This window comes from Halichoerus grypus, chromosome 1 (genome assembly GCF_964656455.1).
Source record: "Halichoerus grypus chromosome 1, mHalGry1.hap1.1, whole genome shotgun sequence".
Taxonomy (NCBI): Eukaryota; Metazoa; Chordata; class Mammalia; order Carnivora; family Phocidae; genus Halichoerus; species Halichoerus grypus.
This window is the reverse complement of record NC_135712.1, coordinates 28,383,087-28,396,455: the sequence shown is the minus strand read 5'-3', so window position 1 is coordinate 28,396,455 and position 13,369 is coordinate 28,383,087. Positions and strand designations below refer to the sequence as shown.

Sequence of the window (13,369 nt, the reverse complement as noted above, 5' to 3'; positions counted from 1 at the left end):
AAAGAATATTTTCTTTCTGTCAATTCTAAAGAGAGTCCAAGTAACAAGATCTTGGATTTCTACTGGCATAGGGTCATTTACCCCAAATCCCTATAATTTACCATACTTGGTTCTGGCATTTCCATCTTCCTTCTTTTCCAAAAAGCTGCTCATCTCAACAACTTAATCCAGGTAATGACAAATTTGATTGATAGGCCAAACCTCCATTAGACAGATGGACTTTATACTTTGAGCCTTCCCTGGCGCTTGAGTACATGCCTCAAGATTGGGTAGATGAAATTTTAACTGTAGAAGAAATAAATTCAGTCGACTCTGTATAGAATTCTTATTTTTTTCCCGAATCTTTTCTCAGTAAAAAATCTTATTTTTAAAAGACTTTTGCTAAACTATTAGCATGCCATAAATAATGATTTATAAGTGTTGCCTGATAAATCACTTTCCTGGCTCACAGCTAAATATTAGTATCCCTTTTGTTTTTACGGAGAGACAAAATGAAAGTCATAGATTAAATTAATGGAAGGAAAGTGAACTACAAACTCTGGTTACCTCTACTTTGGCGAAGTGAATTATTCATGAAAACTCTATTGCAGGCTCACAGTGCCAAAGGTAGCCCTCAGGATGATTTTTCTCAGCCTCTGGGCCCTGGGAGTAATTGCAAAGTGGGTAGCAATTACCTTTGGCACCCTCCCACTTCAGATCCAGTGCCTTGCTCCCACCTACTTTTCTGGAACCAAGTATTTAGTAGACTTACCAAAGCTTATAGTTTCCCAAACTCTCCTCTGAGTCATGCCCCTCACCTCTACCCTGCACTGAAGGACCCCAGGGTCCATAGTTGTTATATTCACATGCATCATGCACCCACATATACATACACAGAGTTTTGGAAGACAGTTTTCCTCTTATGGGCTCAAGAGCATTCATACTGAGGTACGTGTGACTAATATGTTTATAAATTCTAGGAGAAGTCTGTTAATGAAAATGAAGCTTGAAATGGATGTGACACGTTGGGGAGACAGTCTTTAACTTCCTTTTCCCCTTGTCTGTACCCTAATATCTCTATGCCCATCTCCCATCTTCCAGACGGTACTGAGAAGATTTCATTGGTAATTAGTATTCTGCTTTTGAACGATTTCTTTATCCTTGTTCTTGAGAATATAGACCCGTAGACCTCAGGCACACTTAAAACAATCTCTTGTCATACAGTTTGAGGAAGTGCTAAGAATTGAACTCCCTGCTCCCTAACTCATGACAGACAGCACAGTGTAGGGGTGTAGAATAACAGCCTTTGGGTCTAACTTTTGGTGTGTGAATTCTGGCTCTGCCCCTTAGTAGCTGTGTGACCCTAGCCAATTTACGTAACCTCTTTGTAAGATGGGGATGTTAATAGCAATTACTTTGTCAGATGATTTTAAGGATTCATTGATATAATAAATATATAGTGCAGCACCTGGCATAAATTAAGCAATCAATGTTAGCTAGTATTATTACTGTAGGCAAAGTCATTATTATATATTATAACACCATCTAACAAAGAATCCCCAAGTGGGCAGCTTCAGGTCTTACATGTGGTTATGTCTCTCTTTGAACCTCCCGCCTTTTAATATTTCATCTTTACTTATTATTTTTCTGTCTTTTGTTGTTTATTCAGGAATGCTGTGCATTAGGCACTGTGCTAGGAACTGTACAAATATGGCTGCTATCCTGATGAAACTTTCAGCACAGAAAGAATAACAGGGGGAACTAATTAGAAAAAGCAATTTCAATGATGATAAGCTATGTGTGAATAACAGGTGTTATGAAGGCATAAGAGGTTTGGGGGTAGGGAAGCTAACTACTGGGATCAGGAAAGATTCCACCTTGAAGGATGAGTAGGAATTGGATGGTCCAGGGTTGGGGGTAGAGGAATACAAAACAAGTAAATGGAAAAATGGTGTGTTATGGACTAATGTTTGTATCCCCCCCCCCCAAATTCATACATTAAAGCCCTAGCCCTCAATGGATGGCATTTGGAGGTGGGAACTTTGGGAGATAATTAAGATTATATGAGATCATGAGAATGGGGCTCCAGTGATAGGATTGGGGTCCTTAGGAAGAGGAAAAGAAAGCAGAGTTCTCTCTCTTTCTCCTCCCTGTGAGGACACAGAGAGAAGGTAGCTACCTGCAAGCTAGGAAGAGAGCTCTCATCAGGAAATGTATTGGCTGGCACCTTGATCTTGTACATCCCAGCCTTTGGCCTGTGAGAAAGAAATGCCTGTTTTTTAAGGTTCCTACTCTGTGTTGTTTGTCATGGTAGCCCGAAGAGACTAAAACATGGTGGAGAATGCATTCGAAGAGATAGAAGAAAGATGGTATGGCTGGAGAAGAAGAGAGTGGTGGTGGTGATTTGGAGGCATAGGGGAAGGGATGCAGAATTCAAATAGAGTCAGGGCATGGTCCAGATAGATCCGTCAGGGGAAGGTATTTGGCCATGTTTGGTGATATTTTGGTTGTCACAACTGGGGGTAGGGAACTCTACTAGCATCTAGTGGGTAGAGGCCAAGAATGATGCTAAACATCCTACAGTGTGGAGGACAACCTCCCAACAAGGAATTATTCAGCTAAAAATGTCAATAGAGCCAACATGGAGAAACCCTGGGGTAGATAGCTCATCATACAGGATCTTGATGGGCAGGTGAAAAATATGGTGCTTTATCATAAAAATAAGCAGAATCCACTGGTGAGCTGTAAGAAGAAGTCTGATGTGGGTCAATTTTCTTTAAAAACCAACTCAGGCTGCTGTTTGAGAAGAGTAGCTGACAGACCCTTGCAAAGGTCAGCTGAGAGATAATGGCGGCTTGGACCTGGCTTGACTTAAAATGCATATCCCAGGGGCGCCTGGGTGGCTCAGTCGATGAAGTGTCTGCCTTCGGCTCGGGTCACGATCCCAGGGTCCTGGGATCGAGCCCCGCATCAGGCTCCCTGCTCAGCGGGAAGCCTGCTTCTCCCTCTCCCACCCCCCTGCTTGTGTTGTCTCTCTCTGTCAAATAAATAGATAAAATCTTTAAAAAACGTGCATATCCCAACACCTCCTGAACTTTGAACGGGGGAGTGAATGAACTGGATGTGGAAGAGAAAAAGAGAAAATAACTGGACTCCAGAGAAAGGGAGTGGTGCTTTTCTTCAGAATTTTCTGGCTCTTCCCAAAGCACCTCCTCTTTTCCTTCCTGTATATACAAGTCACTGCTGACTCTGCTCTGGTTGGTAGTTGTTACCACACAGGCTCAACACCTGCTCCGCCTTCTCCACCTGCTCTTTGCCTTTCCACTCGGCGCTTTCTACCAAGAATCATCTCTTGTGGGCTCCTCTGCTCAGTCGGCCTCACTTTAGAAACAGATATATGCTGATCGCTGCTGCATGGATTCCCAGTCTTCCTGGGCCCAGTGTGAAGTCTTCTGTCTATCAATAGTGTCAAAAGCTTTGAAAATGGAACATCTGTCCCCTACTTTGAAACTGCATTTCTAACAAATTCCATAAAAACAGCAGTCTTTCATGCCCGACTTCTGCCAGGCACACAGTATCAACGTGGGCAGGAATTTCCAAGATAATCCAGATTTGATGTTATTTGATGCTTTTATATAAAAGCACTTCATCATGGATCTTGACAACTACCTCTAATAGCCATCCTCAATCTTTTCTGGAAAAAAGACAAGATGTTATTAAATCTAATTGTGATTTGAATTTTAAATTTGGAAGATTTTTCCACTACCTAAATTCATAAATCAGGAGAAATCCTGACTGGGTAGTGAAAAATAAGGTCGCCATATCTATGAGTCATATTCTTACTTAATAGAAACAACAAAGTAAACAGTCTGGCACTTATATATGGAGGCAAATCGAGTTAGATGTTCCAAGGTGCATGAGCCAGTTAGAGACTAGATCACGGTCTCTTGCACTGGGGTCCAGGACCATCTGGAAAGTAAACGTGTGAAGCAGCCAGAGGCCAGGGAATAGTGTGTGCCAGAATCTACTGGAACCAGAGTGGATATGTGCACCTAAAAGTGTACCATTTCAGAAAAAAAAAAAAATTAAGCAATGTGGAGCCAAATGAAACATGTCTATGAGGACCAATTGAACAATTATTGTCAGTTTGCAAATCCTGGTCAAAGGAAAAAATTAAGACATCCATTAGAAACTTCAAATGCAATTAAAGAGGAAATATTCCTAAAATATTGAAAACAACCAAAGATGGATGTATGGCGAGACACAGGGGACAATTTTTAAAAAGCCTATCTTCTCTTCCCCCTTTTGATGTTGTATTATTTATGGTGATCATATAAATACAGAATTATTTCTCTTGCTCTCCTCCTCTCATCATTGCTTCACCATCCCTCTCTTTCCTCCTCACACACACAACAAAACAGCACCATAACACTAGGGGTACGAGGTCAATCAATGGAAGCAAAGAAATTCATAATCTTTGCTGCACCGCTGTCCTTAATGTGTATTGCTGCATCTGTAAGCCCAGAAAAGTAGGTCATCACAATCTGAAGGGACATATTAACTGTAATGCCTGGTGCATAATAGAGCACATTAAAGACAGACTTTCAGCCTTAACTCTTAATCTCTTTTCCAGCTTTGGTAGATTTAAAAATCTGATATTCCGAGCACAGCATTATGCTTCCCCGGCCTACAGCTGTGCATTGCTTTCTATCTTGGGAGGAGATGTTTTTGCACAGGTCTGAGGAAATGCAACCCAAGGGAAATGCCATTTTAACAAATTTCAAGGGAGGGAGGGAGGTACTCTTCTTTTTGCCGCAACGGAATTTTGCTGGGATGGCAATGTTGCATAGTTATCAAGCAGATAAATAAAAATGAAATTTTCAATTTAAAGAAACTAGTATTCTAACATGTACATACTGCCATTTATTCCTTAAGAACCCAAAGACCTTTAGATGTAGTATGTGCCATCCTTATCTCAAAGTTTATTTGAGGGGGGATGTTCAGGCCACTTTCACGTTTTCTCAACTTTTCTCTGTGAGACATGTGGAAATAGAGAGACAATCAAAATGGAGGGAAGGGGCTGGGGGGGTTTGGTGGTAACAGATGGCTTTTGCAATGACTAAAGACAATGAAAGTATATGCTGTGGCCCCTTTGTGTGTATCCAAAAAGTTTCTGTAAGATTTGGATCCCAAACCCTCACTGGGTTCCCTAAATCAGATATTCAACAAATACTGATAAAGGGTAGACACTATTCTAAATATTACAAATGGGGTGGTGACTGAGACCGATAAGCTCCCTGTTCTCATGAAGCTGAACTTAGAGAGAGGGAAACAGTCTGTGAACAAAAAAACCAGAAAAATGGCACATATACTAGCAGAGAATTAGCCAAAGGCCTGGATGGCTCCTTAGGTTATAAGGTCAAGATGACATACAAGAGACGAGAGTGACAAAGAGGAACCAGCCATGTGAAGATTCCAGGGAAATGGCATTTCAGGTACTGGAGACAGCTAGTAGGAAGGCCCTAAGGTGGGTGTGGTAGTTCCCTATGACCCTCTAACAAATTATCACAAACCTAGTGCCTTAGAACCACACACATTTATCATCTTATCGTTCTAGAGGTCAGAAATCCAACATGGGTTTCACTGGGCTAAGATTAGGGGGTGGACAAGTCTGCTTTCCTTTCAGAAGCTCTAGGAGAGAATCTGTTTCCTTGCCTTTTCCAGTTTCTAGAGCCAATGTAGATTCCTTGGCTTATGTCCCCCTCCCCCAGTCTTCAAAGTCAGCAGGGTAACATCTTCAAATCTCTCGGAATCCGACTTTCCTGCCTTCCCTCTTTCACTTACAAGGAGCACTGTGATTATACATTCGGCCCACCCAGATAATCCAGGATAATGTCCCCATCTAAATCTTCAATTTAGTCATACCAGCAAAGTCTCTTTTGCCAAGTAAGTTAATATATTCACAGATTCTGAAGATGTGGACATCTTTGAGAAACCATTATTCTGTCTAGCACTGTGGAAATGAGCATTTCGGTGTTCTAGGGACAAAAAGAACCAATGTGATAGGAAAGTAGCTGTAAAATAGAAAATGATGGGGTGAGGCCCAGTGCTGACTTCCCAGTGGCAGAAATTCACATTCACCATTTCATTGGATTTCCTAAAGATCTTATACTGCCATGAGAGCATGAGAACATTCAGGCTTTGGTGTTTCTGACCAGGATGACAATTCCTTAGTCTAATTTTCTAGCTGTAAGTCCCTCAACATTTTAGCATTTATTATCTACTATCTCGTATTCTGCTTCATTAAATTGTGGAATTTCAGATCTCAAGAAAATTTGAAAGATTGCTTCATTGTGTACTTAATTTTTGCAAAAAACAAAACAAAACAAAACAAAACAAAACCACATCAAGACCTAAAGAAGTGAAACTTCTTTCCTAAGATGCTGGACCTGACACCAGAAGCTGATTGTGCAGCGTGCCTATCCATTTTTTTGGTGCACGATGACCTTTTAGGTGTGTGTTATTTTTCCTAATCACAACTGCTTCTGTGGGCACAGGTGTTATGTTGGTCTGGATGCGCCTCAGGCCAAGCATGTATTGCTTTGCATGCAAAGAACAGTAGGTGGTGAATAATATTTGTTGAGTGAAGGGTTGATTCAGTCCATTGCCCTTTCTTTTTATCCAGAACAAATATGGTGGCCCAGAAACCTCCTAATTTGGAGGATGTTTCCCGGAATGTGGCATTTTTATCATTTGCAAGATACTCTGGACAAGACAAACCAATCATATGTGGATGTGCTTGACTCTCCTAATTACTTACCACTCTTGGATGAAGGTTCTCTTACTTAGAGGGTTACACTCTTACCTCTGCAATGCATTTTTTACATATATTTCTTTATATTTTAGAGAAGTTTGAGATTTTCCAACCCTCCAAACCACCCCCCTCCAAATTTGACCTGTGGCAAAGGATACGTAGATAGAACAGTTAACGAAGGACTTGAGGAAACTCAAAATATTGTGAAAGAAAGGAAATAGTCCCACTGACTAATAGAAATTTGGTTATATAGATTAGAAAGTTGATTGGCACGAGAGGTAAATTTTGTACTTCAGTTTTTGACTCTGTGCTTTGTAGATAATGTAAAAACTACCAGCAACTTCCAACTTGCTCCTAAAAATAACCTATTTAAAGTAACTTCTGAAAAATGCAGGAAATGGTGAGACAAAGTGATTCACATAAAGAGGAACAAAAGAATTTCTTACAGCCTGTCCTGGGTAAGAAAGCTGGTTGGGGCAGATCCCAGAGGCAGAGAAGGGTGTGTTTCTTGGGTGTGGATCAGACCTGTAAAGTTCAGGGAGGAAGGTTTGCTAATCTCTGAGCAGGTGAGTGAAGATTTATCTACATTCATGTCACTGCTCCTTAACTTTTCTTAAGATCCTCATAGTAGAAATAAAAACATTTCTAGATCCTTCTTTAAACTGTGTAGTGTAGTCATCACGTCAGACTGTGTACCTATATCTTACCAAAGGTAATTTATAATCTTGCATGTGCTGGGTAAATCAGTATACTGAACCAAAAGCAAACCACGGGTTATTTATATAAAGGGCCAGCTCCCACAACATTCTGTTGATTCATTTCATTTTGGTGAAAACTTAAGAGGAAAACAGGGACAGGGAATATTTTTTATGTTAATCTTAGGGCTTTTTGCTTTGTTAAAGGGGACACTAATGTGTGTTTCCAGCATATTTTAATCCCAGGTTTCAAAAGTTCTTAGAACATGTGAACCCATATATTAGGCATTTTTTAAAAATAGTTTATTAGATCAACATTATATTGTAATGTTATAATTTTATGGTAACTTCATTATATCATTTTAACTTATTTAAAATTAAGAGCTTGCAGCATGCTGACGGTGACTTAATATTGTAAAATATGGTCCTAGACCCTCGGAAGCTCAATAAGTACAAACTCTGAACAGGTTAAAATTCAACAAAATATTTACTGCTCATTCTTGAAAGCTCAGGATCAACAGAGACCCGTAAGATTTGGCTTTTTACGTTCAAGGAATTTGAGGTTCCTTAAGATTTAAGGAATTTAAACTAGATATATGAGTATATGATCAAGTATGAAATATACGGAGAAAATAAATCTATAGACTTGAAGCAGGAGTGAAAATTAAAAAAAAACAAAACAGTTTCAAAGGGAACTTGACTAGTAAACTGTTGATTGATGAGTCAAATGTAGAAGATGATGCGGGTGGAGAAACATTCAATACTAATCATAGTGATGACCTAATAATAACAGATCACTGGGTGGCTCCTGCATGCCAGCTCGACGGCCAAGTCCTTTATGTAGATGTCTAAGCCTCAACACCATATTACCTGAACTCTGCAAAGAATCACTATCCCCATTCTAAAGATGAAGCACCCGAGGCTCAAAAGTGTCACAGTAAGCTAATGACAGAATCGGGACCCAAACATAGATCAGCTGGCTCCAAAGACTACATTTTCCACCATAAAAGAGCATAAGCACAGAAAAAAAATGTGATGAGGTGGCTTGAGGGGAGGATACATTATACATAATAATGGGCAGTAAATTTGGATGGGTCCTATGGAGAGATTTGAGATTTGAGATTTGAGATTCGAGATTTGAGATTTGAGATTGTGGAGAGATTTGAGTGCCAGGAAGGAAAAAAAAAAAAAAAAGTGTAGACAGGGTTGATTCTTGGCTAAATCTCTAATTCTGGTAAACGCTGTGTGTTCTGTGCAGATCTCTGGCTCAGCTTTCCCTCCCTGGGTAGAAATACACATATAAAATCTTTAGCCTAGCATAGCACCTGATAGATGGTATGTGCTTACTAAATGGCAAATTTCCTTTCTTTCTGGGGACTTTGGACTCCTTTCTTCTCACCCTTTAGAAGCTCTGCAGAGTAAGTAGGTCAATGGTCCAGATTTCCTCTTCACTCTTTCCTCTCAAACCGGAACAACCCAAAGCTCTTATTTTTGCTACCTTCTTTGCACCTTTATGGAGTACAATAGGTGAAGCTGAACCCAAGGACTGTTGCTACTACAACATGGATGCATGGATCTCAGGTCAAACACTGTCTCTCAGCAATGAACAAAGAACTGAAATCTCCATCTGGAAAGAGAAGAAACTATTTTTTAAGAGTTGTGCCAGTACGTAAGTGTTTTTCCAAGACTTGAAGTGCAGAAAGGAAACATGAAAGGAAATGGAGCTATTATTTACCTTTACGTTGACCTCAGAAATGGAAGAAATGCCTGAAAAGGGAATAGATCTCTTAAAAGTGAGGACGGGAATAGCAGCTTGAAATGGCTAAGGGATGAAGGTAGCTAGAGATGAGAAACCATACACGAGGCTTGGATCTTTCAGATCAGATAGTGTGGGAGTGCTATTTTAGGAATGACGTACATTACGTAAATGACGTAAATAACGTAAAAGGTGATAACCAGTAACGAGGCATTCATGCGTGCCCTGGTGTTGAGAACCAGCAATTAGATGATCTTTTAAAGGATATGTTATTCTTTCTTTCACCCAGAGCAGCTCTTCTTGGATAAGCAAAGGCAGTTAACCTTGATTTATGCCAAAGATAAATGCAAGATTAGCACAAAGAAGAAATGACGGGTGGGAATTACGGGGCTGTGGCCCTGACAGATTATGTCAAGCAATAGTTGATCTAACTTTGTACTCTATAAATAGTTTAATACTAGGCAAAATTTACCACTGTCCTCCATTCCTTTTTGTTGTTGTGGTATCAGTATTATTTTCTATAAAAAAGGAATCTGAACATGGTGAGAGGAAAGGGGATTTGTCTGGAAATTACAGGAGAGATTGGAGTGACCGCTCAGAGAAAGCAAACCAATAGCATCCGTCTTGGAGAATGTTCTTTTCCTCCGACCTTCCTGCTTTCAGCGTGGTAATGTCTTTGTCCTTCCAGTTTCCTTTTCTACGTTTCTTTTACCTTTTCCATCTGGGAACCAGTGACTTTATCCTCCAAAGCATCATTTTACAGATAAAAATAATTATCACTCAAAGTGTAAGTGAAGGGGCGCCTGGGTGGCCCAGTCGTTAAGCCATCTGCCTTCAGCTCACGTCATGATCCCAGGCTCCTGGGATCCAGCCCCGCATCGGGCTCCCTGCTCAGCGGGAAGCCTGCTTCTCCCTCTCCCACTCCCCCTGCTTGTGTTCCCTCTCTCGCTGCATCTCTCTCTGTCAAATAAATAAATAAAATCTTTAAAAAAGTGTAAGTGAATATCCCCATCACTCAGGCACTTGATCCAGATCCTCGGCAGACACTGGTCCTCTTTTGCAGCTCCTGTCCAGTGCTCCTTCTACTCTATGGCAAGATTACTGTCTGTTTTCCCCATTTCTCGCCTGTCCCCGTGTGTGTGCGCCCATGCAGGGGAGAGGAGCTGAAGGCTATGGACCAGAGGAGTTGTTACCTAGGACTTTGATGAAATACTGAACTCACATTAGCTTATACATTCTCAATTGTTGGTCAGGAACTAGGAACCAAATGGGATAATCATGTTTGCTTCACTTAATTCATCTTTACTCAAAAAGAAAGAGGCAAAGACAAATTCAATAAGCTTCATGTTTCTCATCCTTAAGCTTGGATTATTATAGTGGATGTAAAATCAGACTAAGTTTGTCTTGTATCTTATAGCTGCCAGCTGCAGAAGCTTCAATAACCTTTGCCTGTACTCGGTTAAACCTTCCTGCCTGAGCAGGTGGCAAGATTCTGGGATTGAGAGGCAGGTAGAGGAGTGAGGCGGGGATATAAACCAAGGTTCAGTTGTAGTGTTCTATTTGGGGTAATTGGCGGTTTGTCTGTGATAATTGGGACTGAATTTGGAGGCCATGTTTGCAGGCCCGACTGTCCTAAGTGTGCGGCCAAAGCATCTGACGGCATTGCTTTCAGAGCAAAGGTAATTAGGTGTTCTTGAGGAGTCCTACTATTTTTTGGATTGAGTAAATCCCAAACAGGTGCAGTCCTAATCCAGGGCCTTGGGAGAGCCAGCTTCGGGTGCTGAAGCGCTCCAAGAGGAAAGCAGTGAGCCTGAGAGAATGCTGCAGGAGGACGCAAGCTCCCAGAGCCCCAAGTGCAGCATTTTAGTACCAAAACATCGTGGAGGTGGGAACAGGGACACTCCCGCCATCCCTCTGTGAAATGGGTGCTGGTACCTGGAAAGCCAAGTCTAGAAAATGAGATATGTAGGGTCTGTGGATCATCCAGGGTGGACACTGAACGTAAAAGCTAATGGCTCAATGTTTCCAAAGGAGTTATTTTTGTAATTTCCCTTCTCTTCTTTTAAATAATCCAAATGCAGATGCCAGGATAAATGACTGGGTCACCGCCCCGTGGCGTGGCAGGCTTGCAAAAATAGAGTAGGGATGAGGGAGGGCAATGTGCACAGAGAAGCCAGACCTGCTCCTGGACATTTTCACTTGCAGTCCAGCGATGAGTTTGGAAACTACGTATTTGAGCAAGCTAAGGAAAAAGCAAAGAGTGAGGAGAAAGAAAAAGAAAGGGAGAGAGAGTGAGAGGAGGAGCAAGGGGTAAAAACTAGGGGAAAACAAGAGAAAAGTAAGGCAGGGATGTGTAAACACAGACTCTGGCTTTCACAAAACAGCTTTGGCCAACCAGCTTAGGCATAAAGGGACTTGATGGTTGGGGGCTGACGCAGGTAGGTGGATGGGGTGGAACCCCGGCGGAGGGGGTGTGTGTGGTTGGGGGAGTGAGGGAGGTCAGGGAGGATGGGCAGGTTTTGACGCATGGTGCCCAGACAGGGCTGACTCCGCGGCTGACCCTTCTGTGAATGAGAGCTGGATGCATGGGCATCTTTAAACATGAAAAGAAAAATGAGAAGAGAGTGAATTATTGTCTGAACCAAGCTCAACTACTCCCAAAATAGACAAAGTAGCCAAGTAGTGAAAGGTTAATTTCTGGGCCCCCAAGCCCTCCAGCAAAGCTACCCAGGGGGCTCCTTGGTCTTTGTGAGTTACTCAATGAATAGCCTGTGGTCATCGCCTCCTAGGTCCCAGAAACCAAAGCTTAGGTATTGATCAGTATTGAGCAAAATGTAGCAATTGAGACAGTCTGTAGATTCTCTGGTTTGGGGGCATGCAAGTCTTGAGCATTTTCGGTAGAACTGGTATTTATTGTATGGAGGGTAATTAATGCTTGCCTCCCGAACAGCCTCACTTTCCCTTTCCCGGAGTCCAGAGCCTCTCTTTAAATAGCTAAGCCTTCAAGCTTACTGAATATCAGTCACTGATGGGGGGTAGTTAAGTACAAATGTGTTTATTTGAGAAGGAGGCCACTCGAATGTGCACTTAAATTGCTTTGACTTCAGCCGCCGCAAAACACGCCTTGGCTCCGCTGGCTAGGGGAATGATGTATGTGACAGGGGTCACCATTATTTAACTTCGGTGCCCCTGAGAGGCTGAACGTGCAGAAAGGAATAAGAAGAGGGGAAGAAATGGGAAGGGAAAAGAAGGGACAAAAGAGAAAGAGCAAAACAGACGCGGAGGGGCTACGGGAGGAAGAGGCTAAGTGATAAAAGTCGTCGGCTGGTGTGACCTTCCGTGGCACCAGGACGATGGTTCCCTTCTCCGAATCTAAACCGGATCGCAGCGTGCGGCCTCTGGAGCAGTCATGACAAAGTGGCACCTCTGCGGGGACCGATTTGCAACAGAGGAAAAGCCCTCCCGGAGGAAAGATCAACCCATGTGCAGGGCGGAACGCGCAAACAAGTGTAAATGCCCATCGCCGTGGCAGGAATCAAGGGGAGAGGGATCGTATTTTAAAGCTCCATTAACAAAGAACTTTACTCAGGGAGGAGCTGTTAATAAGTAATGAAACAAAGTGCCTGTTATGGAGATTAAATGCCCCTGTGTCTAGGTACAAAGTTCGGGCTGCAAAGTGCGGCTGTCACCCCGTCTCTAACCCCACGGCAGCCTTAGAACCCCTGGTTCAAAGTGTGTCTTGCTGCCTTCCTGTTACCAGGCTGCCCAGTGCAAGGTCCGGCCAGGGTTCAGAGTTCAGCGTGTGACGCTCTGCTGACTGCTTTCTTTGTTTAGCTCTGGCGAGCTTCAATAAGCCTCGAACTGCTTATTTAAGGCGATTATTACATACAACTGACAGATTATTTTCCCAGATTCTTACACCGATGCTTGCTATGTGAGCTTAAATGGTGCCGAACTCATTTCAGGAGAACTCGCGTGTGCGCAGAAGCGACTGATAGAAGGGCGGGTGAAAGACTAGTTCAAAAATGTATTTCTAAGGAATAATCAGGCCCAAGCAGACACCCCAAAACTGAGACCCGTTGAAGTAAATACTCGTGAAGGAAATTCCAGACAGGTCAAGGAATT

The 13,369-nt window shown here is 42.2% G+C and overlaps 1 long non-coding RNA gene across 2 annotated transcripts in view; it reads left to right on the top strand.

Annotated features, from left to right (window-relative positions):
• The first annotated feature begins 7,239 nt into the window (after positions 1 to 7,239).
• The window catches only part of LOC118535987 (uncharacterized), a 38,210-nt gene continuing 32,080 nt past the window's right edge, over positions 7,240 to 13,369 (top strand). The window contains exon 1 of one of the 2 annotated variants that reach the window (XR_013443064.1): positions 7,240 to 7,359. This is a non-coding gene — a long non-coding RNA (uncharacterized LOC118535987). The remainder of the gene's footprint in view (positions 7,360 to 13,369) is intronic. The other variant, XR_004917452.2, reaches the window with a different exon arrangement.